The sequence below is a fragment of the Scyliorhinus torazame genome, unplaced genomic scaffold (assembly GCF_047496885.1).
Source record: "Scyliorhinus torazame isolate Kashiwa2021f unplaced genomic scaffold, sScyTor2.1 scaffold_185, whole genome shotgun sequence".
Lineage (NCBI taxonomy): Eukaryota > Metazoa > Chordata > Chondrichthyes > Carcharhiniformes > Scyliorhinidae > Scyliorhinus > Scyliorhinus torazame.
The window spans coordinates 189,390-216,270 of NW_027307912.1; the positions used below are offsets into that span (position 1 = coordinate 189,390).

General features: G+C 42.9%; 17 non-coding genes across 17 annotated transcripts; all 17 read right to left on the reverse strand.

The window, feature by feature from the left end:
* Positions 1–1,547: 1,547 nt before the first annotated feature.
* Positions 1,548–1,619, reverse strand: trnac-gca (transfer RNA cysteine (anticodon GCA)). Its single transcript has one exon. It is a non-coding gene; the product is annotated as a tRNA-Cys (tRNA).
* A 1,910-nt stretch (positions 1,620–3,529) lies between these two features.
* On the reverse strand, positions 3,530–3,601 carry trnac-gca (transfer RNA cysteine (anticodon GCA)). The gene has a single exon. It is a non-coding gene; the product is annotated as a tRNA-Cys (tRNA).
* A 1,909-nt stretch (positions 3,602–5,510) lies between these two features.
* Positions 5,511–5,582, reverse strand: trnac-gca (transfer RNA cysteine (anticodon GCA)). Its single transcript has one exon. It is a non-coding gene; the product is annotated as a tRNA-Cys (tRNA).
* A 1,909-nt stretch (positions 5,583–7,491) lies between these two features.
* trnac-gca (transfer RNA cysteine (anticodon GCA)) lies at positions 7,492–7,563 on the reverse strand. Its single transcript has one exon. It is a non-coding gene; the product is annotated as a tRNA-Cys (tRNA).
* Positions 7,564–7,736: 173 nt separating this feature from the next.
* trnac-gca (transfer RNA cysteine (anticodon GCA)) lies at positions 7,737–7,808 on the reverse strand. Its single transcript has one exon. It is a non-coding gene; the product is annotated as a tRNA-Cys (tRNA).
* A 1,909-nt stretch (positions 7,809–9,717) lies between these two features.
* On the reverse strand, positions 9,718–9,789 carry trnac-gca (transfer RNA cysteine (anticodon GCA)). Its single transcript has one exon. It is a non-coding gene; the product is annotated as a tRNA-Cys (tRNA).
* Positions 9,790–9,962: 173 nt separating this feature from the next.
* On the reverse strand, positions 9,963–10,034 carry trnac-gca (transfer RNA cysteine (anticodon GCA)). Its single transcript has one exon. It is a non-coding gene; the product is annotated as a tRNA-Cys (tRNA).
* A 1,905-nt stretch (positions 10,035–11,939) lies between these two features.
* Positions 11,940–12,011, reverse strand: trnac-gca (transfer RNA cysteine (anticodon GCA)). The gene has a single exon. It is a non-coding gene; the product is annotated as a tRNA-Cys (tRNA).
* A 1,910-nt stretch (positions 12,012–13,921) lies between these two features.
* Positions 13,922–13,993, reverse strand: trnac-gca (transfer RNA cysteine (anticodon GCA)). The gene has a single exon. It is a non-coding gene; the product is annotated as a tRNA-Cys (tRNA).
* A 1,909-nt stretch (positions 13,994–15,902) lies between these two features.
* On the reverse strand, positions 15,903–15,974 carry trnac-gca (transfer RNA cysteine (anticodon GCA)). The gene has a single exon. It is a non-coding gene; the product is annotated as a tRNA-Cys (tRNA).
* A 1,909-nt stretch (positions 15,975–17,883) lies between these two features.
* trnac-gca (transfer RNA cysteine (anticodon GCA)) lies at positions 17,884–17,955 on the reverse strand. The gene has a single exon. It is a non-coding gene; the product is annotated as a tRNA-Cys (tRNA).
* Positions 17,956–18,128: 173 nt separating this feature from the next.
* On the reverse strand, positions 18,129–18,200 carry trnac-gca (transfer RNA cysteine (anticodon GCA)). Its single transcript has one exon. It is a non-coding gene; the product is annotated as a tRNA-Cys (tRNA).
* Positions 18,201–20,110: 1,910 nt separating this feature from the next.
* On the reverse strand, positions 20,111–20,182 carry trnac-gca (transfer RNA cysteine (anticodon GCA)). Its single transcript has one exon. It is a non-coding gene; the product is annotated as a tRNA-Cys (tRNA).
* Positions 20,183–22,091: 1,909 nt separating this feature from the next.
* trnac-gca (transfer RNA cysteine (anticodon GCA)) lies at positions 22,092–22,163 on the reverse strand. Its single transcript has one exon. It is a non-coding gene; the product is annotated as a tRNA-Cys (tRNA).
* Positions 22,164–24,072: 1,909 nt separating this feature from the next.
* On the reverse strand, positions 24,073–24,144 carry trnac-gca (transfer RNA cysteine (anticodon GCA)). The gene has a single exon. It is a non-coding gene; the product is annotated as a tRNA-Cys (tRNA).
* A 173-nt stretch (positions 24,145–24,317) lies between these two features.
* On the reverse strand, positions 24,318–24,389 carry trnac-gca (transfer RNA cysteine (anticodon GCA)). Its single transcript has one exon. It is a non-coding gene; the product is annotated as a tRNA-Cys (tRNA).
* A 1,910-nt stretch (positions 24,390–26,299) lies between these two features.
* On the reverse strand, positions 26,300–26,371 carry trnac-gca (transfer RNA cysteine (anticodon GCA)). Its single transcript has one exon. It is a non-coding gene; the product is annotated as a tRNA-Cys (tRNA).
* Between the last annotated feature and the right edge of the window lie 510 nt (positions 26,372–26,881).

Genomic DNA, 26,881 nt, shown 5'->3' on the forward strand with positions numbered 1-26,881 from the left:
TTTTCTGTTTGTTCATACAGATCACTGCTGCCGCACACTGAAAGATCTCAAATCCTTCCCCTTTGATAAAGAGAATACACACTTCGGTGAGCAAAGGAACACAATTCACACATGAAGAAACATATTCATTTCGTCCTGGAAAACGTTCAGAGGGAGTTCTGGATTTCTCTCGCCTAGATTTTTCCATTGGATTGTTATTGTCTGATCCCCTTGGACGAGAGCCCGCAGCTATCAGTCCACGATGAAGTGTCATCATTCTATGTACATCAGTCCTCATCTATATTTGTAATCAGTTTTCACAAATAAACTAGGATATTAACAAAGCATAGTCGAGAAGAACTCGGGTTGAGCATTGGCACTGCCGGAGAAATTGAGTGCGAGAGTTCACCCAGGAAAACAGTGAAGTTTCAAAGTAATTGAGCCCGACCTGAACCCTGATATTGAAACACTCATGCTCTTCCGACTGAGATGGCCGAGCATTCAGCTTCTTATCACAGTATTATAACTGCTTGAAAGCAATGGGAGCGAAAGTTATTTTACGCAATCACATTTTCCGTTTCTAAGCTGGAACGCCTTCCGAGCATTATCACAGAATCATAGATTTTACAGTGCACACGTAGGCCCATCGAGTCTGCACCGCCTCACGGAAAGAGTACTTTATATAAACCCACAGCTACTCCCATGCCAATAACCCCAGCTAACATTTTTGGACATTATCATGGAAACCCACGCAGACAGAGGGAGAACGTGCATTGCAAACTCCACACGGACAGTGAACCAAGTCGGCAATCCAACCTGCCAAGCATCAGTCCTAACCAATGTACTCCATTTCTGCCATTGTGATCCACTTTCCGCAGGATCTTTTCCTGGAGGAAAAATGTTCCCGCTTTGTGCAATCATTTCAAACTTACATTCGGTTACATATATTAATCAAATTGAATTGCAAACGTGACGGACAAGCAATTGGAAAGAAGTCGCTCGGTAACACAAGTTGCGTGGTGGTGTTGTCGGATTCCCAAAAGTGAGCTTTTCAATTAAATAATGGAACTCAACAGTGAAGACATTCATAAAGTTGCTGTGCCTTTTATTTGTGAGAACAGTAAGAGGTATTCCAACAGCAGGTTAAAGTCCAACAGGTTTGTTTGGAATCTCCAGCTATCGGAGAGCAGCTCCTTCATCATCATTTTGGTGATGCACTCGCTCGGGGATGGCGTGCATACTGCTCAAACGTATATCTCACGAATTGCATGGACCAATATTCACCAAAAATTGGGTGGTATAAAAGGTGGACTTAATGGACCTGCTGAAAATTATGAATGTGCGGATTGGGACAGGTCAACAGATCAAATATGAAGAAGCTGTTTTCACTGACGTAGTGCAGCAGCAGCAAATGGGGATTTAACACAAATAAAGAAAAACAGAATCGGCTTCACGTTCAAGCAGCCGATGACCTCTCATCGTGTTCTCCAGACCATGTCTGCATGCAAAGTTGTGGTGAGAATTTTCTAAACTGCTGCACTGAAGGAGAAATGACAGCCAAAGAGGACAGGGGGCATCTGGACTCGAACCAGAGACCTCTTGATCTGCAGTCAAATGCTCTACCACTGAGCTATACCCCCACAAGCTGTTTCAGAGCAATGATACGATGAATCCTCATTCCACTTAACGAGCTTTGTATTCTGTCTGCTTTTGTCCAAAGTGTGTGTTCGATATATTGGTGACGACCTTCAATTTATTCCCGTAGATGCACATTTTTCACAATGTCTCTTGACTTTACATTCGATACGCACTGGAAATATTCAGCAGATCAGGATGAAAGATCAAAAGGGAAACTGTGGAAGAATGGATGGCAGAAGAGATTAAGTAACAAATGGGATGATGGTGAAAAACAGAATAAGATATCAATGGAACAACTAAAGGGATAGAATGTGGAAATGTCATTCTGTTTGAACCAGGTCGTACTGCTCTGGGAATATTTTGCTTTTCTGTTTGTTCATGCAGATCACTGCTGCCGCACACTGAAAGATCTCAAATCCTTCCCCTTTGATAAAGAGAATACACACTTCGGTGAGCAAAGGAACACAATTCACACATGAAGAAACATATTCATTTCGCCCTGGAATACGTTCAGAGGGAGTTCTGGATTTCTCTCGCCTAGATTTTTCCATTGGATTGTTATTGTCTGGATCCCCTTGGACGAGAGCCCGCAGCTATCAGTCCACGATGAAGTGTCATCATTCTATGTACATCAGACCTCATCTACATTTGGAATCAGTTTTCACAAATAAACTAGGATATTAACAAAGCATAGTGGAGAAGAACTCGGGTTGAGCATTGGCACTGCCGGAGAAATTGAGTGCGAGAGTTCACCCAGGAAAACAGTGAAGTTTCAAAGTAATTGCGCCCGACCTGAACCCTGATATTGAAACACTCATGCTCTTCCGACTGAGATGGCCGAGCATTCAGCTTCTTATCACAGTATTATAACTGCTTGAAAGCAATGGGAGCGAAAGTTATTTTACGCAATCACATTTTCCGTTTCTAAGCTGGAACGCCTTCCGAGCATTATCACAGAATCATAGATTTTACAGTGCACACGTAGGCCCATCGAGTCTGCACCGCCTCACGGAAAGAGTACTTTATATAAGCCCACAGCTACTCCCATGCCAATAACCCCAGCTAACATTTTTGGACATTATCATGGAAACCCACGCAGACACAGGGAGAACGTGCATTGCAAACTCCACACGGACAGTGAACCAAGTCGGCAATCCAACCTGCCAAGCATCAGTCCTAACCAATGTACTCCATTTCTGCCATTGTGATCCACTTTCCGCAGGATCTTTTCCTGGAGGAAAAATGTTCCCGCTTTGTGCAATCATTTCGAACTTACATTCGGTTACATATATTAATCAAATTGAATTGCAAACGTGACGGACAAGCAATTGGAAAGAAGTCGCTCGGTAACACAAGTTGCGTGGTGGTGTTGTCGGATTCCCAAAAGTGAGCTTTTCAATTAAATAATGGAACTCAACAGTGAAGACATTCATAATGTTGCTGTGCCTTTTATTTGTGAGAACAGTAAGAGGTGTTCCAACAGCAGGTTAAAGTCCAACAGGTTTGTTTGGAATCTCCAGCTATCGGAGAGCAGCTCCTTCATCATCATTTTGGTGATGCACTCGCTCGGGGATGGCGTGCATACTGCTCAAACGTATATCTCACGAATTGCATGGACCAATATTCACCAAAAATTGGGTGGTATAAAAGGTGGACTTAATGGACCTGCTGAAAATTATGAATGTGCGGATTGGGACAGGTCAACAGATCAAATAGGAAGAAGCTGTTTTCACTGACGTAGTGCAGCAGCATCACATGGGGATTTAACACAAATAAAGAAAAACAGAATCGGCTTCACGTTCAAGCAGCCGATGACTTCTCATAGTGTTCTCCAGACCATGTCAACATGCAAAGTTATGGTGAGAATTTTCTAAACTGCTGCACTGAAGGAGAAATGACAGCCAAAGAGGACAGGGGGCATCTGGATTCGAACCAGAGATCTCTTGATCTGCACTCAAATGCTCTACCACTGAGCTATACCCCCACAAGCTGTTTCAGAGCAATGATACGACGAATCCTCATTCCACTTAACGAGCTTTGTATTCTGTCTGCTTTTGTCCAAAGTGTGTGTTCGATATATTGGTGACGACCTTCAATTTATTCCCATAGATGCACATTTTTCACAATGTCTCTTGACTTTACATTCGATACGCACTGGAAATATTCAGCAGATCAGGATGAAAGATCAAAAGGGAAACTGTGGAAGAATGGACGGCAGAAGAGATTAAGTAACAAATGGGATGATGGTGAAAAACAGAATAAGATATCAATGGAACAACTAAAGGGATAGAATGTGGAAATGTCATTCTGTTTGAACCAGGTCGTACTGCTCTGGGAATATTTTGCTTTTCTGTTTGTTCATGCAGATCACTGCTGCCGCACACTGAAAGATCTCAAATCCTTCCCCTTTGATAAAGAGAATACACACTTCGGTGAGCAAAGGAACACAATTCACACATGAAGAAACATATTCATTTCGCCCTGGAATACGTTCAGAGGGAGTTCTGGATTTCTCTCGCCTAGATTTTTCCATTGGATTGTTATTGTCTGGATCCCCTTGGACGAGAGCCCGCAGCTATCAGTCCACGATGAAGTGTCATCATTCTATGTACATCAGTCCTCATCTGCATTTGGAATCAGTTTTCACAAATAAACTAGGATATTAACAAAGCATAGTGGAGAAGAACTCGGGTTGAGCATTGGCACTGCCGGAGAAATTGAGTGCGAGAGTTCACCCAGGAAAACAGTGAAGTTTCAAAGTAATTGCGCCCGACGTGAACCCTGATATTGAAACACTCATGCTCTTCCCACTGAGATGGCCGAGCATTCAGCTTCTTATCACAGTATTATAACTGCTTGAAAGCAATGGGAGCAAAAGTTATTTTACGCAATCACATTTTCCGTTTCTAAGCTGGAACGCCTTCCGAGCATTATCACAGAATCATAGATTTTACAGTGCACACGTAGGCCCATCGAGTCTGCACCGCCTCACGGAAAGAGTACTTTATACAAACCCACAGCTACTCCCATGCCAATAACCCCAGCTAACATTTTTGGACATTATCATGGAAACCCACGCAGACACAGGGAGAACGTGCATTGCAAACTCCACACGGACAGTGAACCAAGTCGGCAATCCAACCTGCCAAGCATCAGTCCTAACCAATGTACTCCATTTCTGCCATTGTGATCCACTTTCCGCAGGATCTTTTCCTGGAGGAAAAATGTTCCCGCTTTGTGCAATCATTTCAAACTTACATTCGGTTACATATATTAATCAAATTGAATTGCAAACGTGACGGACAAGCAATTGGAAAGAAGTCGCTCGGTAACACAAGTTGCGTGGTGGTGTTGTCGGATTCCCAAAAGTGAGCTTTTCAATTAAATAATGGAACTCAACAGTGAAGACATTCATAATGTTGCTGTGCCTTTTATTTGTGAGAACAGTAAGAGGTGTTCCAACAGCAGGTTAAAGTCCAACAGGTTTGTTTGGAATCTCCAGCTATCGGAGAGCAGCTCCTTCATCATCATTTTGGTGATGCACTCGCTCGGGGATGGCGTGCATACTGCTCAAACGTATATCTCACGAATTGCATGGACCAATATTCACCAAAGATTGGGTGGTATAAAAGGTGGACTTAATGGACCTGCTGAAAATTATGAATGTGCGGATTGGGACAGGTCAACAGATCAAATAGGAAGAAGCTGTTTTCACTGACGTAGTGCAGCAGCAGTAAATGGGGATTTAACAAAATAAAGAAAAACAGAATCGGCTTCACGTTCAAGCAGCCGATGACCTCTCATAGTGTTCTCCAGACCATGTCTGCATGCAAAGTTGTGGTGAGAATTTTCTAAACTGCTGCACTGAAGGAGAAATGACAGCCAAAGAGGACAGGGGGCATCTGGACTCGAACCAGAGACCTCTTGATCTGCAGTCAAATGCTCTACCACTGAGCTATACCCCCACAAGCTGTTTCAGACCAATGATACGATGAATCCTCATTCCACTTATCGCGCTTTGTATTCTGTCTGCTTTAGTCCAAAGTGTGTGTTCGATATATTGGTGACGACCTTCAATTTATTCCCGTAGATGCACATTTTTCACAATGTCTCTTGACTTTACATTCGAGACGCACTGGAAATATTCAGCAGATCAGGATGAAAGATCAAAAGGGAAACTGTGGAAGAATGGACGGCAGAAGAGATTAAGTAACAAATGCGATGATGGTGAAAAACAGAATAAGATATCAATGGAACAACTAAAGGGATAGAATGTGGAAATGTCATTCTGTTTGAACCAGGTCGTACTGCTCTGGGAATATTTTGCTTTTCTGTTTGTTCATGCAGATCACTGCTGCCGCACACTGAAAGATCTCAAATCCTTCCCCTTTGATAAAGAGAATACACACTTCGGTGAGCAAAGGAACACAATTCACACATGAAGAAACATATTCATTTCGTCCTGGAAAACGTTCAGAGGGAGTTCTGGATTTCTCTCGCCTAGATTTTTCCATTGGATTGTTATTGTCTGATCCCCTTGGACGAGAGCCCGCAGCTATCAGTCCACGATGAAGTGTCATCATTCTATGTACATCAGTCCTCATCTATATTTGTAATCAGTTTTCACAAATAAACTAGGATATTAACAAAGCATAGTCGAGAAGAACTCGGGTTGAGCATTGGCACTGCCGGAGAAATTGAGTGCGAGAGTTCACCCAGGAAAACAGTGAAGTTTCAAAGTAATTGAGCCCGACCTGAACCCTGATATTGAAACACTCATGCTCTTCCGACTGAGATGGCCGAGCATTCAGCTTCTTATCACAGTATTATAACTGCTTGAAAGCAATGGGAGCGAAAGTTATTTTACGCAATCACATTTTCCGTTTCTAAGCTGGAACGCCTTCCGAGCATTATCACAGAATCATAGATTTTACAGTGCACACGTAGGCCCATCGAGTCTGCACCGCCTCACGGAAAGAGTACTTTATATAAACCCACAGCTACTCCCATGCCAATAACCCCAGCTAACATTTTTGGACATTATCATGGAAACCCACGCAGACAGAGGGAGAACGTGCATTGCAAACTCCACACGGACAGTGAACCAAGTCGGCAATCCAACCTGCCAAGCATCAGTCCTAACCAATGTACTCCATTTCTGCCATTGTGATCCACTTTCCGCAGGATCTTTTCCTGGAGGAAAAATGTTCCCGCTTTGTGCAATCATTTCAAACTTACATTCGGTTACATATATTAATCAAATTGAATTGCAAACGTGACGGACAAGCAATTGGAAAGAAGTCGCTCGGTAACACAAGTTGCGTGGTGGTGTTGTCGGATTCCCAAAAGTGAGCTTTTCAATTAAATAATGGAACTCAACAGTGAAGACATTCATAAAGTTGCTGTGCCTTTTATTTGTGAGAACAGTAAGAGGTGTTCCAACAGCAGGTTAAAGTCCAACAGGTTTGTTTGGAATCTCCAGCTATCGGAGAGCAGCTCCTTCATCATCATTTTGGTGATGCACTCGCTCGGGGATGGCGTGCATACTGCTCAAACGTATATCTCACGAATTGCATGGACCAATATTCACAAAAAATTGGGTGGTAGAAAAGGTGGACTTAATGGACCTGCTGAAAATTATGAATGTGCGGATTGGGACAGGTCAACAGATCAAATAGGAAGAAGCTGTTTTCACTGACGTAGTGCAGCAGCAGCAAATGGGGATTTAACACAAATAAAGAAAAACAGAATCGGCTTCACGTTCAAGCAGCCGATGACTTCTCATAGTGTTCTCCAGACCATGTCTGCATGCAAAGTTGTGGCGAGAATTTTCTAAACTGCTGCACTGAAGGAGAAATGACAGCCAAAGAGGACAGGGGGCATCTGGACTCGAACCAGAGACCTCTTGATCTGCAGTCAAATGCTCTACCACTGAGCTATACCCCCACAAGATGTTTCAGAGCAATGATACGATGAATCCTCATTCCACTTATCGAGCTTTGTATTCTGTCTGCTTTAGTCCAAAGTGTGTGTTCGATATATTGTTGACGACCTTCAATTATTCCCGTAGATGCACATTTTTCTGCTGCACTGAAGGAGAAATGACAGCCAAAGAGGACAGGGGGCATCTGGACTCGAACCAGAGACCTCTTGATCTGCAGTCAAATGCTCTACCACTGAGCTATACCCCCACAAGATGTTTCAGCGCAATGATACGATGAATCCTCATTCCACTTATCGAGCTTTGTATTCTGTCTGCTTTAGTCCAAAGTGTGTGTTCGATATATTGGTGACGACCTTCAATTTATTCCCGTAGATGCACATTTTTCACAATGTCTCTTGACTTTACATTCGATACGCACTGGAAATATTCAGCAGATCAGGATGAAAGATCAAAAGGGAAACTGTGGAAGAATGGACGGCAGAAGAGATTAAGTAACAAATGGGATGATGGTGAAAAACAGAATAAGATATCAATGGAACAACTAAAGGGATAGAATGTGGAAATGTCATTCTGTTTGAACCAGGTCGTACTGCTCTGGGAATATTTTGCTTTTCTGTTTGTTCATGCAGATCACTGCTGCCGCACACTGAAAGATCTCAAATCCTTCCCCTTTGATAAAGAGAATACACACTTCGGTGAGCAAAGGAACACAATTCACACATGAAGAAACATATTCATTTCGTCCAGGAAAACGTTCAGAGGGAGTTCTGGATTTCTCTCGCCTAGATTTTTCCATTGGATTGTTATTGTCTGGATCCCCTTGGACGAGAGCCCGCAGCTATCAGTCCACGATGAAGTGTCATCATTCTATGTACATCAGACCTCATCTACATTTGGAATGATTTTTCACAAATAAACTAGGATATTAACAAAGCATAGTGGAGAAGAACTCGGGTTGAGCATTGGCACTGCCGGAGAAATTGAGTGCGAGAGTTCACCCAGGAAAACAGTGAAGTTTCAAAGTAATTGCGCCCGACCTGAACCCTGATATTGAAACACTCATGCTCTTCCGACTGAGATGGCCGAGCATTCAGCTTCTTATCACAGTATTATAACTGCTTGAAAGCAATGGGAGCGAAAGTTATTTTACGCAATCACATTTTCCGTTTCTAAGCTGGAACGCCTTCCGAGCATTATCACAGAATCATAGATTTTACAGTGCACACGTAGGCCCATCGAGTCTGCACCGCCTCACGGAAAGAGTACTTTATATAAGCCCACAGCTACTCCCATGCCAATAACCCCAGCTAACATTTTTGGACATTATCATGGAAACCCACGCAGACAGAGGGAGAACGTGCATTGCAAACTCCACACGGACAGTGAACCAAGTCGGCAATCCAACCTGCCAAGCATCAGTCCTAACCAATGTACTCCATTTCTGCCATTGTGATCCACTTTCCGCAGGATCTTTTCCTGGAGGAAAAATTTTCCCGCTTTGTGCAATCATTTCGAACTTACATTCGGTTACATATATTAATCAAATTGAATTGCAAACGTGACGGACAAGCAATTGGAAAGAAGTCGCTCGGTAACACAAGTTGCGTGGTGGTGTTGTCGGATTCCCAAAAGTGAGCTTTTCAATTAAATAATGGAACTCAACAGTGAAGACATTCATAATGTTGCTGTGCCTTTTATTTGTGAGAACAGTAAGAGGTGTTCCAACAGCAGGTAAAGTCCAACAGGTTTGTTTGGAATCTCCAGCTATCGGAGAGCAGCTCCTTCATCATCATTTTGGTGATGCACTCGCTCGGGGATGGCGTGCATACTGCTCAAACGTACATCTCACGAATTGCATGGACCAATATTCACCAAAAATTGGGTGGTATAAAAGGTGGACTTAATGGACCTGCTGAAAATTATGAATATGCGGATTGGGACAGGTCAACAGATCAAATAGGAAGAAGCTGTTTTCACTGACGTAGTGCAGCAGCAGCAAATGGGGATTTAACACAAATAAAGAAAAACAGAATCGGCTTCACGTTCAAGCAACCGATGACTTCTCATAGTGTTCTCCAGACCATGTCTGCATGCAAAGTTATGGTGAGACTTTCCTAAACTGCTGCACTGAAGGAGAAATGACAGCCAAAGAGGACAGGGGGCATCTGGACTTGAACCAGAGACCTCTTGATCTGCAGTCAAATGCTCTACCACTGAGCTATACCCCCACAAGATGTTTCAGAGCAATGATACGATGAATCCTCATTCCACTTATCGAGCTTTGTATTCTGTCTGCTTTAGTCCAAAGTGTGTGTTCGATATATTGTTGACGACCTTCAATTATTCCCGTAGATGCACATTTTTCTGCTGCACTGAAGGAGAAATGACAGCCAAAGAGGACAGGGGGCATCTGGACTCGAACCAGAGACCTCTTGATCTGCAGTCAAATGCTCTACCACTGAGCTATACCCCCACAAGATGTTTCAGAGCAATGATACGATGAATCCTCATTCCACTTATCGAGCTTTGTATTCTGTCTGCTTTAGTCCAAAGTGTGTGTTCGATATATTGGTGACGACCTTCAATTTATTCCCGTAGATGCACATTTTTCACAATGTCTCTTGACTTTACATTCGATACGCACTGGAAATATTCAGCAGATCAGGATGAAAGATCAAAAGGGAAACTGTGGAAGAATGGACGGCAGAAGAGATTAAGTAACAAATGGGATGATGGTGAAAAACAGAATAAGATATCAATGGAACAACTAAAGGGATAGAATGTGGAAATGTCATTCTGTTTGAACCAGGTCGTACTGCTCTGGGAATATTTTGCTTTTCTGTTTGTTCATGCAGATCACTGCTGCCGCACACTGAAAGATCTCAAATCCTTCCCCTTTGATAAAGAGAATACACACTTCGGTGAGCAAAGGAACACAATTCACACATGAAGAAACATATTCATTTCGTCCAGGAAAACGTTCAGAGGGAGTTCTGGATTTCTCTCGCCTAGATTTTTCCATTGGATTGTTATTGTCTGGATCCCCTTGGACGAGAGCCCGCAGCTATCAGTCCACGATGAAGTGTCATCATTCTATGTACATCAGACCTCATCTACATTTGGAATGATTTTTCACAAATAAACTAGGATATTAACAAAGCATAGTGGAGAAGAACTCGGGTTGAGCATTGGCACTGCCGGAGAAATTGAGTGCGAGAGTTCACCCAGGAAAACAGTGAAGTTTCAAAGTAATTGCGCCCGACCTGAACCCTGATATTGAAACACTCATGCTCTTCCCACTGAGATGGCCGAGCATTCAGCTTCTTATCACAGTATTATAACTGCTTGAAAGCAATGGGAGCGAAAGTTATTTTACGCAATCACATTTTCCGTTTCTAAGCTGGAACGCCTTCCGAGCATTATCACAGAATCATAGATTTTACAGTGCACACGTAGGCCCATCGAGTCTGCACCGCCTCACGGAAAGAGTACTTTATATAAACCCACAGCTACTCCCATGCCAATAACCCCAGCTAACATTTTTGGACATTATCATGGAAACCCACGCAGACACAGGGAGAACGTGCATTGCAAACTCCACACGGACAGTGAACCAAGTCGGCAATCCAACCTGCCAAGCATCAGTCCTAACCAATGTACTCCATTTCTGCCATTGTGATCCACTTTCCGCAGGATCTTTTCCTGGAGGAAAAATGTTCCCGCTTTGTGCAATCATTTCAAACTTACATTCGGTTACATATATTAATCAAATTGAATTGCAAACGTGACGGACAAGCAATTGGAACGAAGTCGCTCGGTAACACAAGTTGCGTGGTGGTGTTGTCGGATTCCCAAAAGTGAGCTTTTCAATTAAATAATGGAACTCAACAGTGAAGACATTCATAATGTTGCTGTGCCTTTTATTTGTGAGAACAGTAAGAGGTGTTCCAACAGCAGGTTAAAGTCCAACAGGTTTGTTTGGAATCTCCAGCTATCTCCAGCTCCTTCATCATTTTTTTGGTGATGCACTCGCTCGGGGATGGCGTGCATACTGCTCAAACGTATATCTCACGAATTGCATGGACCAATATTCACCAAAAATTGGGTGGTATAAAAGGTGGACTTAATGGACCTGCTGAAAATTATGAATGTGCGGTTTGGGACAGGTCAACAGATCAAATAGGAAGAAGCTGTTTTCACTGACGTAGTGCAGCAGCAGCAAATGGGGATTTAACAAAATAAAGAAAAACAGAATCGGCTTCACGTTCAAGCAGCCGATGACCTCTCATCGTGTTCTCCAGACCATGTCTGCATGCAAAGTTGTGGTGAGAATTTTCTAAACTGCTGCACTGAAGGAGAAATGACAGCCAAAGAGGACAGGGGGCATCTGGACTCGAACCAGAGACCTCTTGATCTGCAGTCAAATGCTCAACCACTGAGCTATACCCCCACAAGATGTTTCAGAGCAATGATACGATGAATCCTCATTCCACTTATCGAGCTTTGTATTCTGTCTGCTTTAGTCCAAAGTGTGTGTTCGATATATTGGTGACGACCTTCAATTTATTCCCGTAGATGCACATTTTTCACAATGTCTCTTGACTTTACATTCGATACGCACTGGAAATATTCAGCAGATCAGGATGAAAGATCAAAAGGGAAACTGTGGAAGAATGGACGGCAGAAGAGATTAAGTAACAAATGGGATGATGGTGAAAAACAGAATAAGATATCAATGGAACAACTAAAGGGATAGAATGTGGAAATGCCATTCTGTTTGAACCAGGTCGTACTGCTCTGGGAATATTTTGCTTTTCTGTTTGTTCATGCAGATCACTGCTGCCGCACACTGAAAGATCTCAAATCCTTCCCCTTTGATAAAGAGAATACACACTTCGGTGAGCAAAGGAACACAATTCACACATGAAGAAACATATTCATTTCGTCCTGGAAAACGTTCAGAGGGAGTTCTGGATTTCTCTCGCCTAGATTTTTCCATTGGATTGTTATTGTCTGGATCCCCTTGGACGAGAGCCCGCAGCTATCAGTCCACGATGAAGTGTCATCATTCTATGTACATCAGACCTCATCTACATTTGGAATCAGTTTTCACAAATAAACTAGGATATTAACAAAGCATAGTGGAGAAGAACTCGGGTTGAGCATTGGCACTGCCGGAGAAATTGAGTGCGAGAGTTCACCCAGGAAAACAGTGAAGTTTCAAAGTAATTGCGCCCGACCTGAACCCTGATATTGAAACACTCATGCTCTTCCGACTGAGATGGCCGAGCATTCAGCTTCTTATCACAGTATTATAACTGCTTGAAAGCAATGGGAGCGAAAGTTATTTTACGCAATCACATTTTCCGTTTCTAAGCTGGAACGCCTTCCGAGCATTATCACAGAATCATAGATTTTACAGTGCACACGTAGGCCCATCGAGTCTGCACCGCCTCACGGTAAGAGTACTTTATATAAACCCACAGCTACTCCCATGCCAATAACCCCAGCTAACATTTTTGGACATTATCATGGAAACCCACGCAGACACAGGGAGAACGTGCATTGCAAACTCCACACGGACAGTGAACCAAGTCGGCAATCCAACCTGCCAAGCATCAGTCCTAACCAATGTACTCCATTTCTGCCATTGTGATCCACTTTCCGCAGGATCCTTTCCTGGAGGAAAAATGTTCCCGCTTTGTGCAATCATTTCAAACTTACATTCGGTTACATATATTAATCAAATTGAATTGCAAACGTGACGGACAAGCAATTGGAAAGAAGTCGCTCGGTAACACAAGTTGCGTGGTGGTGTTGTCGGATTCCCAAAAGTGAGCTTTTCAATTAAATAATGGAACTCAACAGTGAAGACATTCATAATGTTGCTGTGCCTTTTATTTGTGAGAACAGTAAGAGGTGTTCCAACAGCAGGTTAAAGTCCAACAGGTTTGTTTGGAATCTCCAGCTATCGGAGAGCAGCTCCTTCATCATCATTTTGGTGATGCACTCGCTCGGGGATGGCGTGCATACTGCTCAAACGTATATCTCACGAATTGCATGGACCAATATTCACCAAAAATTGGGTGGTATAAAAGGTGGACTTAATGGACCTGCTGAAAATTATGAATGTGCGGATTGGGACAGGTCAACAGATCAAATAGGAAGAAGCTGTTTTCACTGACGTAGTGCAGCAGCATCACATGGGGATTTAACACAAATAAAGAAAAACAGAATCGGCTTCACGTTCAAGCAGCCGATGACTTCTCATAGTGTTCTCCAGACCATGTCTGCATGCAAAGTTATGGTGAGAATTTTCTAAACTGCTGCACTGAAGGAGAAATGACAGCCAAAGAGGACAGGGGGCATCTGGACTCGAACCAGAGACCTCTTGATCTGCAGTCAAATGCTCTACCACTGAGCTATACCCCCACAAGCTGTTTCAGAGCAATGATACGACGAATCCTCATTCCACTTAACGAGCTTTGTATTCTGTCTGCTTTTGTCCAAAGTGTGTGTTCGATATATTGGTGACGACCTTCAATTTATTCCCATAGATGCACATTTTTCACAATGTCTCTTGACTTTACATTCGATACGCACTGGAAATATTCAGCAGATCAGGATGAAAGATCAAAAGGGAAACTGTGGAAGAATGGACGGCAGAAGAGATTAAGTAACAAATGGGATGATGGTGAAAAACAGAATAAGATATCAATGGAACAACTAAAGGGATAGAATGTGGAAATGTCATTCTGTTTGAACCAGGTCGTACTGCTCTGGGAATATTTTGCTTTTCTGTTTGTTCATGCAGATCACTGCTGCCGCACACTGAAAGATCTCAAATCCTTCCCCTTTGATAAAGAGAATACACACTTCGGTGAGCAAAGGAACACAATTCACACATGAAGAAACATATTCATTTCGCCCTGGAATACGTTCAGAGGGAGTTCTGGATTTCTCTCGCCTAGATTTTTCCATTGGATTGTTATTGTCTGGATCCCCTTGGACGAGAGCCCGCAGCTATCAGTCCACGATGAAGTGTCATCATTCTATGTACATCAGTCCTCATCTGCATTTGGAATCAGTTTTCACAAATAAACTAGGATATTAACAAAGCATAGTGGAGAAGAACTCGGGTTGAGCATTGGCACTGCCGGAGAAATTGAGTGCGAGAGTTCACCCAGGAAAACAGTGAAGTTTCAAAGTAATTGCGCCCGACGTGAACCCTGATATTGAAACACTCATGCTCTTCCCACTGAGATGGCCGAGCATTCAGCTTCTTATCACAGTATTATAACTGCTTGAAAGCAATGGGAGCAAAAGTTATTTTACGCAATCACATTTTCCGTTTCTAAGCTGGAACGCCTTCCGAGCATTATCACAGAATCATAGATTTTACAGTGCACACGTAGGCCCATCGAGTCTGCACCGCCTCACGGAAAGAGTACTTTATATAAACCCACAGCTACTCCCATGCCAATAACCCCAGCTAACATTTTTGGACATTATCATGGAAACCCACGCAGACACAGGGAGAACGTGCATTGCAAACTCCACACGGACAGTGAACCAAGTCGGCAATCCAACCTGCCAAGCATCAGTCCTAACCAATGTACTCCATTTCTGCCATTGTGATCCACTTTCCGCAGGATCTTTTCCTGGAGGAAAAATGTTCCCGCTTTGTGCAATCATTTCAAACTTACATTCGGTTACATATATTAATCAAATTGAATTGCAAACGTGACGGACAAGCAATTGGAAAGAAGTCGCTCGGTAACACAAGTTGCGTGGTGGTGTTGTCGGATTCCCAAAAGTGAGCTTTTCAATTAAATAATGGAACTCAACAGTGAAGACATTCATAATGTTGCTGTGCCTTTTATTTGTGAGAACAGTAAGAGGTGTTCCAACAGCAGGTTAAAGTCCAACAGGTTTGTTTGGAATCTCCAGCTATCGGAGAGCAGCTCCTTCATCATCATTTTGGTGATGCACTCGCTCGGGGATGGCGTGCATACTGCTCAAACGTATATCTCACGAATTGCATGGACCAATATTCACCAAAAATTGAGTGGTATAAAAGGTGGACTTAATGGACCTGCTGAAAATTATGAATGTGCGGATTGGGACAGGTCAACAGATCAAATAGGAAGAAGCTGTTTTCACTGACGTAGTGCAGCAGCAGTAAATGGGGATTTAACAAAATAAAGAAAAACAGAATCGGCTTCACGTTCAAGCAGCCGATGACCTCTCATAGTGTTCTCCAGACCATGTCTGCATGCAAAGTTGTGGTGAGAATTTTCTAAACTGCTGCACTGAAGGAGAAATGACAGCCAAAGAGGACAGGGGGCATCTGGACTTGAACCAGAGACCTCTTGATCTGCAGTCAAATGCTCTACCACTGAGCTATACCCCCACAAGCTGTTTCAGAGCAATGATACGATGAATCCTCATTCCACTTATCGCGCTTTGTATTCTGTCTGCTTTCGTCCAAAGTGTGTGTTCGATATATTGGTGACGACCTTCAATTTATTCCCGTAGATGCACATTTTTCACAATGTCTCTTGACTTTACATTCGATACGCACTGGAAATATTCAGCAGATCAGGATGAAAGATCAAAAGGGAAACTGTGGAAGAATGGACGGCAGAAGAGATTAAGTAACAAATGCGATGATGGTGAAAAACAGAATAAGATATCAATGGAACAACTAAAGGGATAGAATGTGGAAATGTCATTCTGTTTGAACCAGGTCGTACTGCTCTGGGAATATTTTGCTTTTCTGTTTGTTCATGCAGATCACTGCTGCCGCACACTGAAAGATCTCAAATCCTTCCCCTTTGATAAAGAGAATACACACTTCGGTGAGCAAAGGAACACAATTCACACATGAAGAAACATATTCATTTCGTCCTGGAAAACGTTCAGAGGGAGTTCTGGATTTCTCTCGCCTAGATTTTTCCATTGGATTGTTATTGTCTGATCCCCTTGGACGAGAGCCCGCAGCTATCAGTCCACGATGAAGTGTCATCATTCTATGTACATCAGTCCTCATCTATATTTGTAATCAGTTTTCACAAATAAACTAGGATATTAACAAAGCATAGTCGAGAAGAACTCGGGTTGAGCATTGGCACTGCCGGAGAAATTGAGTGCGAGAGTTCACCCAGGAAAACAGTGAAGTTTCAAAGTAATTGAGCCCGACCTGAACCCTGATATTGAAACACTCATGCTCTTCCGACTGAGATGGCCGAGCATTCAGCTTCTTATCACAGTATTATAACTGCTTGAAAGCAATGGGAGCGAAAGTTATTTTACGCAATCACATTTTCCGTTTCTAAGCTGGAACGCCTTCCGAGCATTATCACAGAATCATAGATTTTACAGTGCACACGTAGGCCCATCGAGTCTGCACCGCCTCACGGAAAGAGTACTTTATATAAACCCACAGCTACTCCCATGCCAATAACCCCAGCTAACATTTTTGGACATTATCATGGAAACCCACGCAGACACAGGGAGAACGTGCATTGCAAACTCCACACGGACAGTGAACCAAGTCGGCAATCCAACCTGCCAAGCATCAGTCCTAACCAATGTACTCCATTTCTGCCATTGTGATCCACTTTCCGCAGGATCTTTTCCTGGAGGAAAAATGTTCCCGCTTTGTGCAATCATTTCAAACTTACATTCGGTTACATATATTAATCAAATTGAATTGCAAACGTGACGGACAAGCAATTGGAAAGAAGTCGCTCGGTAACACAAGTTGCGTGGTGGTGTTGTCGGATTCCCAAAAGTGAGCTTTTCAATTAAATAATGGAACTCAACAGTGAAGACATTCATAAAGTTGCTGTGCCTTTTATTTGTGAGAACAGTAAGAGGTGTTCCAACAGCAGGTTAAAGTCCAACAGGTTTGTTTGGAATCTCCAGCTATCGGAGAGCAGCTCCTTCACCATCATTTTGGTGATGCACTCGCTCGGGGATGGCGTGCATACTGCTCAAACGTATATCTCACGAATTGCATGGACCAATATTCACAAAAAATTGGGTGGTAGAAAAGGTGGACTTAATGGACCTGCTGAAAATTATGAATGTGCGGATTGGGACAGGTCAACAGATCAAATAGGAAGAAGCTGTTTTCACTGACGTAGTGCAGCAGCAGCAAATGGGGATTTAACACAAATAAAGAAAAACAGAATCGGCTTCACATTCAAGCAGCCGATGACTTCTCATAGTGTTCTCCAGACCATGTCTGCATGCAAAGTTGTGGCGAGAATTTTCTAAACTGCTGCACTGAAGGAGAAATGACAGCCAAAGAGGACAGGGGGCATCTGGACTCGAACCAGAGACCTCTTGATCTGCAGTCAAATGCTCTACCACTGAGCTATACCCCCACAAGATGTTTCAGAGCAATGATACGATGAATCCTCATTCCACTTATCGAGCTTTGTATTCTGTCTGCTTTAGTCCAAAGTGTGTGTTCGATATATTGTTGACGACCTTCAATTATTCCCGTAGATGCACATTTTTCTGCTGCACTGAAGGAGAAATGACAGCCAAAGAGGACAGGGGGCATCTGGACTCGAACCAGAGACCTCTTGATCTGCAGTCAAATGCTCTACCACTGAGCTATACCCCCACAAGATGTTTCAGAGCAATGATACGATGAATCCTCATTCCACTTATCGAGCTTTGTATTCTGTCTGCTTTAGTCCAAAGTGTGTGTTCGATATATTGGTGACGACCTTCAATTTATTCCCGTAGATGCACATTTTTCACAATGTCTCTTGACTTTACATTCGATACGCACTGGAAATATTCAGCAGATCAGGATGAAAGATCAAAAGGGAAACTGTGGAAGAATGGACGGCAGAAGAGATTAAGTAACAAATGGGATGATGGTGAAAAACAGAATAAGATATCAATGGAACAACTAAAGGGATAGAATGTGGAAATGTCATTCTGTTTGAACCAGGTCGTACTGCTCTGGGAATATTTTGCTTTTCTGTTTGTTCATGCAGATCACTGCTGCCGCACACTGAAAGATCTCAAATCCTTCCCCTTTGATAAAGAGAATACACACTTCGGTGAGCAAAGGAACACAATTCACACATGAAGAAACATATTCATTTCGTCCAGGAAAACGTTCAGAGGGAGTTCTGGATTTCTCTCGCCTAGATTTTTCCATTGGATTGTTATTGTCTGGATCCCCTTGGACGAGAGCCCGCAGCTATCAGTCCACGATGAAGTGTCATCATTCTATGTACATCAGACCTCATCTACATTTGGAATGATTTTTCACAAATAAACTAGGATATTAACAAAGCATAGTGGAGAAGAACTCGGGTTGAGCATTGGCACTGCCGGAGAAATTGAGTGCGAGAGTTCACCCAGGAAAACAGTGAAGTTTCAAAGTAATTGCGCCCGACCTGAACCCTGATATTGAAACACTCATGCTCTTCCCACTGAGATGGCCGAGCATTCAGCTTCTTATCACAGTATTATAACTGCTTGAAAGCAATGGGAGCGAAAGTTATTTTACGCAATCACATTTTCCGTTTCTAAGCTGGAACGCCTTCCGAGCATTATCACAGAATCATAGATTTTACAGTGCACACGTAGGCCCATCGAGTCTGCACCGCCTCACGGTAAGAGTACTTTATATAAACCCACAGCTACTCCCATGCCAATAACCCCAGCTAACATTTTTGGACATTATCATGGAAACCCACGCAGACACAGGGAGAACGTGCATTGCAAACTCCACACGGACAGTGAACCAAGTCGGCAATCCAACCTGCCAAGCATCAGTCCTAACCAATGTACTCCATTTCTGCCATTGTGATCCACTTTCCGCAGGATCCTTTCCTGGAGGAAAAATGTTCCCGCTTTGTGCAATCATTTCAAACTTACATTCGGTTACATATATTAATCAAATTGAATTGCAAACGTGACGGACAAGCAATTGGAAAGAAGTCGCTCGGTAACACAAGTTGCGTGGTGGTGTTGTCGGATTCCCAAAAGTGAGCTTTTCAATTAAATAATGGAACTCAACAGTGAAGACATTCATAATGTTGCTGTGCCTTTTATTTGTGAGAACAGTAAGAGGTGTTCCAACAGCAGGTTAAAGTCCAACAGGTTTGTTTGGAATCTCCAGCTATCGGAGAGCAGCTCCTTCATCATCATTTTGGTGATGCACTCGCTCGGGGATGGCGTGCATACTGCTCAAACGTATATCTCACGAATTGCATGGACCAATATTCACCAAAAATTGGGTGGTATAAAAGGTGGACTTAATGGACCTGCTGAAAATTATGAATGTGCGGATTGGGACAGGTCAACAGATCAAATAGGAAGAAGCTGTTTTCACTGACGTAGTGCAGCAGCATCACATGGGGATTTAACACAAATAAAGAAAAACAGAATCGGCTTCACGTTCAAGCAGCCGATGACTTCTCATAGTGTTCTCCAGACCATGTCTGCATGCAAAGTTATGGTGAGAATTTTCTAAACTGCTGCACTGAAGGAGAAATGACAGCCAAAGAGGACAGGGGGCATCTGGACTCGAACCAGAGACCTCTTGATCTGCAGTCAAATGCTCTACCACTGAGCTATACCCCCACAAGCTGTTTCAGAGCAATGATACGACGAATCCTCATTCCACTTAACGAGCTTTGTATTCTGTCTGCTTTTGTCCAAAGTGTGTGTTCGATATATTGGTGACGACCTTCAATTTATTCCCATAGATGCACATTTTTCACAATGTCTCTTGACTTTACATTCGATACGCACTGGAAATATTCAGCAGATCAGGATGAAAGATCAAAAGGGAAACTGTGGAAGAATGGACGGCAGAAGAGATTAAGTAACAAATGGGATGATGGTGAAAAACAGAATAAGATATCAATGGAACAACTAAAGGGATAGAATGTGGAAATGTCATTCTGTTTGAACCAGGTCGTACTGCTCTGGGAATATTTTGCTTTTCTGTTTGTTCATGCAGATCACTGCTGCCGCACACTGAAAGATCTCAAATCCTTCCCCTTTGATAAAGAGAATACACACTTCGGTGAGCAAAGGAACACAATTCACACATGAAGAAACATATTCATTTCGCCCTGGAATACGTTCAGAGGGAGTTCTGGATTTCTCTCGCCTAGATTTTTCCATTGGATTGTTATTGTCTGGATCCCCTTGGACGAGAGCCCGCAGCTATCAGTCCACGATGAAGTGTCATCATTCTATGTACATCAGTCCTCATCTGCATTTGGAATCAGATTTCACAAATAAACTAGGATATTAACAAAGCATAGTGGAGAAGAACTCGGGTTGAGCATTGGCACTGCCGGAGAAATTGAGTGCGAGAGTTCACCCAGGAAAACAGTGAAGTTTCAAAGTAATTGCGCCCGACGTGAACCCTGATATTGAAACACTCATGCTCTTCCCACTGAGATGGCCGAGCATTCAGCTTCTTATCACAGTATTATAACTGCTTGAAAGCAATGGGAGCAAAAGTTATTTTACGCAATCACATTTTCCGTTTCTAAGCTGGAACGCCTTCCGAGCATTATCACAGAATCATAGATTTTACAGTGCACACGTAGGCCCATCGAGTCTGCACCGCCTCACGGAAAGAGTACTTTATATAAACCCACAGCTACTCCCATGCCAATAACCCCAGCTAACATTTTTGGACATTATCATGGAAACCCACGCAGACACAGGGAGAACGTGCATTGCAAACTCCACACGGACAGTGAACCAAGTCGGCAATCCAACCTGCCAAGCATCAGTCCTAACCAATGTACTCCATTTCTGCCATTGTGATCCACTTTCCGCAGGATCTTTTCCTGGAGGAAAAATGTTCCCGCTTTGTGCAATCATTTCAAACTTACATTCGGTTACATATATTAATCAAATTGAATTGCAAACGTGACGGACAAGCAATTGGAAAGAAGTCGCTCGGTAACACAAGTTGCGTGGTGGTGTTGTCGGATTCCCAAAAGTGAGCTTTTCAATTAAATAATGGAACTCAACAGTGAAGACATTCATAATGTTGCTGTGCCTTTTATTTGTGAGAACAGTAAGAGGTGTTCCAACAGCAGGTTAAAGTCCAACAGGTTTGTTTGGAATCTCCAGCTATCGGAGAGCAGCTCCTTCATCATCATTTTGGTGATGCACTCGCTCGGGGATGGCGTGCATACTGCTCAAACGTATATCTCACGAATTGCATGGACCAATATTCACCAAAAATTGAGTGGTATAAAAGGTGGACTTAATGGACCTGCTGAAAATTATGAATGTGCGGATTGGGACAGGTCAACAGATCAAATAGGAAGAAGCTGTTTTCACTGACGTAGTGCAGCAGCAGTAAATGGGGATTTAACAAAATAAAGAAAAACAGAATCGGCTTCACGTTCAAGCAGCCGATGACCTCTCATAGTGTTCTCCAGACCATGTCTGCATGCAAAGTTGTGGTGAGAATTTTCTAAACTGCTGCACTGAAGGAGAAATGACAGCCAAAGAGGACAGGGGGCATCTGGACTTGAACCAGAGACCTCTTGATCTGCAGTCAAATGCTCTACCACTGAGCTATACCCCCACAAGCTGTTTCAGAGCAATGATACGATGAATCCTCATTCCACTTATCGCGCTTTGTATTCTGTCTGCTTTCGTCCAAAGTGTGTGTTCGATATATTGGTGACGACCTTCAATTTATTCCCGTAGATGCACATTTTTCACAATGTCTCTTGACTTTACATTCGATACGCACTGGAAATATTCAGCAGATCAGGATGAAAGATCAAAAGGGAAACTGTGGAAGAATGGACGGCAGAAGAGATTAAGTAACAAATGCGATGATGGTGAAAAACAGAATAAGATATCAATGGAACAACTAAAGGGATAGAATGTGGAAATGTCATTCTGTTTGAACCAGGTCGTACTGCTCTGGGAATATTTTGCTTTTCTGTTTGTTCATGCAGATCACTGCTGCCGCACACTGAAAGATCTCAAATCCTTCCCCTTTGATAAAGAGAATACACACTTCGGTGAGCAAAGGAACACAATTCACACATGAAGAAACATATTCATTTCGTCCTGGAAAACGTTCAGAGGGAGTTCTGGATTTCTCTCGCCTAGATTTTTCCATTGGATTGTTATTGTCTGATCCCCTTGGACGAGAGCCCGCAGCTATCAGTCCACGATGAAGTGTCATCATTCTATGTACATCAGTCCTCATCTATATTTGTAATCAGTTTTCACAAATAAACTAGGATATTAACAAAGCATAGTCGAGAAGAACTCGGGTTGAGCATTGGCACTGCCGGAGAAATTGAGTGCGAGAGTTCACCCAGGAAAACAGTGAAGTTTCAAAGTAATTGAGCCCGACCTGAACCCTGATATTGAAACACTCATGCTCTTCCGACTGAGATGGCCGAGCATTCAGCTTCTTATCACAGTATTATAACTGCTTGAAAGCAATGGGAGCGAAAGTTATTTTACGCAATCACATTTTCCGTTTCTAAGCTGGAACGCCTTCCGAGCATTATCACAGAATCATAGATTTTACAGTGCACACGTAGGCCCATCGAGTCTGCACCGCCTCACGGAAAGAGTACTTTATATAAACCCACAGCTACTCCCATGCCAATAACCCCAGCTAACATTTTTGGACATTATCATGGAAACCCACGCAGACACAGGGAGAACGTGCATTGCAAACTCCACACGGACAGTGAACCAAGTCGGCAATCCAACCTGCCAAGCATCAGTCCTAACCAATGTACTCCATTTCTGCCATTGTGATCCACTTTCCGCAGGATCTTTTCCTGGAGGAAAAATGTTCCCGCTTTGTGCAATCATTTCAAACTTACATTCGGTTACATATATTAATCAAATTGAATTGCAAACGTGACGGACAAGCAATTGGAAAGAAGTCGCTCGGTAACACAAGTTGCGTGGTGGTGTTGTCGGATTCCCAAAAGTGAGCTTTTCAATTAAATAATGGAACTCAACAGTGAAGACATTCATAAAGTTGCTGTGCCTTTTATTTGTGAGAACAGTAAGAGGTGTTCCAACAGCAGGTTAAAGTCCAACAGGTTTGTTTGGAATCTCCAGCTATCGGAGAGCAGCTCCTTCACCATCATTTTGGTGATGCACTCGCTCGGGGATGGCGTGCATACTGCTCAAACGTATATCTCACGAATTGCATGGACCAATATTCACAAAAAATTGGGTGGTAGAAAAGGTGGACTTAATGGACCTGCTGAAAATTATGAATGTGCGGATTGGGACAGGTCAACAGATCAAATAGGAAGAAGCTGTTTTCACTGACGTAGTGCAGCAGCAGCAAATGGGGATTTAACACAAATAAAGAAAAACAGAATCGGCTTCACATTCAAGCAGCCGATGACTTCTCATAGTGTTCTCCAGACCATGTCTGCATGCAAAGTTGTGGCGAGAATTTTCTAAACTGCTGCACTGAAGGAGAAATGACAGCCAAAGAGGACAGGGGGCATCTGGACTCGAACCAGAGACCTCTTGATCTGCAGTCAAATGCTCTACCACTGAGCTATACCCCCACAAGATGTTTCAGAGCAATGATATGATGAATCCTCATTCCACTTATCGAGCTTTGTATTCTGTCTGCTTTAGTCCAAAGTGTGTGTTCGATATATTGTTGACGACCTTCAATTATTCCCGTAGATGCACATTTTTCTGCTGCACTGAAGGAGAAATGACAGCCAAAGAGGACAGGGGGCATCTGGACTCGAACCAGAGACCTCTTGATCTGCAGTCAAATGCTCTACCACTGAGCTATACCCCCACAAGATGTTTCAGAGCAATGATACGATGAATCCTCATTCCACTTATCGAGCTTTGTATTCTGTCTGCTTTAGTCCAAAGTGTGTGTTCGATATATTGGTGACGACCTTCAATTTATTCCCGTAGATGCACATTTTTCACAATGTCTCTTGACTTTACATTCGATACGCACTGGAAATATTCAGCAGATCAGGATGAAAGATCAAAAGGGAAACTGTGGAAGAATGGACGGCAGAAGAGATTAAGTAACAAATGGGATGATGGTGAAAAACAGAATAAGATATCAATGGAACAACTAAAGGGATAGAATGTGGAAATGTCATTCTGTTTGAACCAGGTCGTACTGCTCTGGGAATATTTTGCTTTTCTGTTTGTTCATGCAGATCACTGCTGCCGCACACTGAAAGATCTCAAATCCTTCCCCTTTGATAAAGAGAATACACACTTCGGTGAGCAAAGGAACACAATTCACACATGAAGAAACATATTCATTTCGTCCAGGAAAACGTTCAGAGGGAGTTCTGGATTTCTCTCGCCTAGATTTTTCCATTGGATTGTTATTGTCTGGATCCCCTTGGACGAGAGCCCGCAGCTATCAGTCCACGATGAAGTGTCATCATTCTATGTACATCAGACCTCATCTACATTTGGAATGATTTTTCACAAATAAACTAGGATATTAACAAAGCATAGTGGAGAAGAACTCGGGTTGAGCATTGGCACTGCCGGAGAAATTGAGTGCGAGAGTTCACCCAGGAAAACAGTGAAGTTTCAAAGTAATTGCGCCCGACCTGAACCCTGATATTGAAACACTCATGCTCTTCCCACTGAGATGGCCGAGCATTCAGCTTCTTATCACAGTATTATAACTGCTTGAAAGCAATGGGAGCGAAAGTTATTTTACGCAATCACATTTTCCGTTTCTAAGCTGGAACGCCTTCCGAGCATTATCACAGAATCATAGATTTTACAGTGCACACGTAGGCCCATCGAGTCTGCACCGCCTCACGGAAAGAGTACTTTATATAAACCCACAGCTACTCCCATGCCAATAACCCCAGCTAACATTTTTGGACATTATCATGGAAACCCACGCAGACACAGGGAGAACGTGCATTGCAAACTCCACACGGACAGTGAACCAAGTCGGCAATCCAACCTGCCAAGCATCAGTCCTAACCAATGTACTCCATTTCTGCCATTGTGATCCACTTTCCGCAGGATCTTTTCCTGGAGGAAAAATGTTCCCGCTTTGTGCAATGATTTCAAACTTACATTCGGTTACATATATTAATCAAATTGAATTGCAAACGTGACGGACAAGCAATTGGAAAGAAGTCGCTCGGTAACACAAGTTGCGTGGTGGTGTTGTCGGATTCCCAAAAGTGAGCTTTTCAATTAAATAATGGAACTCAACAGTGAAGACATTCATAATGTTGCTGTGCCTTTTATTTGTGAGAACAGTAAGAGGTGTTCCAACAGCAGGTTAAAGTCCAACAGGTTTGTTTGGAATCTCCAGCTATCGGAGAGCAGCTCCTTCATCATCATTTTGGTGATGCACTCGCTCGGGGATGGCGTGCATACTGCTCAAACGTATATCTCACGAATTGCATGGACCAATATTCACCAAAAATTGGGTGGTATAAAAGGTGGACTTAATGGACCTGCTGAAAATTATGAATGTGCGGATTGGGACAGGTCAACAGATCAAATAGGAAGAAGCTGTTTTCACTGACGTAGTGCAGCAGCATCACATGGGGATTTAACACAAATAAAGAAAAACAGAATCGGCTTCACGTTCAAGCAGCCGATGACTTCTCATAGTGTTCTGCAGACCATGTCTGCATGCAAAGTTATGGTGAGAATTTTCTAAACTGCTGCACTGAAGGAGAAATGACAGCCAAAGAGGACAGGGGGCATCTGGACTCGAACCAGAGACCTCTTGATCTGCAGTCAAATGCTCTACCACTGAGCTATACCCCCACAAGCTGTTTCAGAGCAATGATACGATGAATCCTCATTCCACTTAACGAGCTTTGTATTCTGTCTGCTTTTGTCCAAAGTGTGTGTTCGATATATTGGTGACGACCTTCAATTTATTCCCATAGATGCACATTTTTCACAATGTCTCTTGACTTTACATTCGATACGCACTGGAAATATTCACAGATCAGGGTGAAAGATCAAAAGGGAAACTGTGGAAGAATGGACGGCAGAAGAGATTAAGTAACAAATGGGATGATGGTGAAAAACAGAATAAGATATCACTGGAACAACTAAAGGGATAGAATGTGGAAATGTCATTCTGTTTGAACCAGGTCGTACTGCTCTGGGAATATTTTGCTTTTCTGTTTGTTCATGCAGATCACTGCTGCCGCACACTGAAAGATCTCAAATCCTTCCCCTTTGATAAAGAGAATACACACTTCGGTGAGCAAAGGAACACAATTCACACATGAAGAAACATATTAATTTCGCCCTGGAATACGTTCA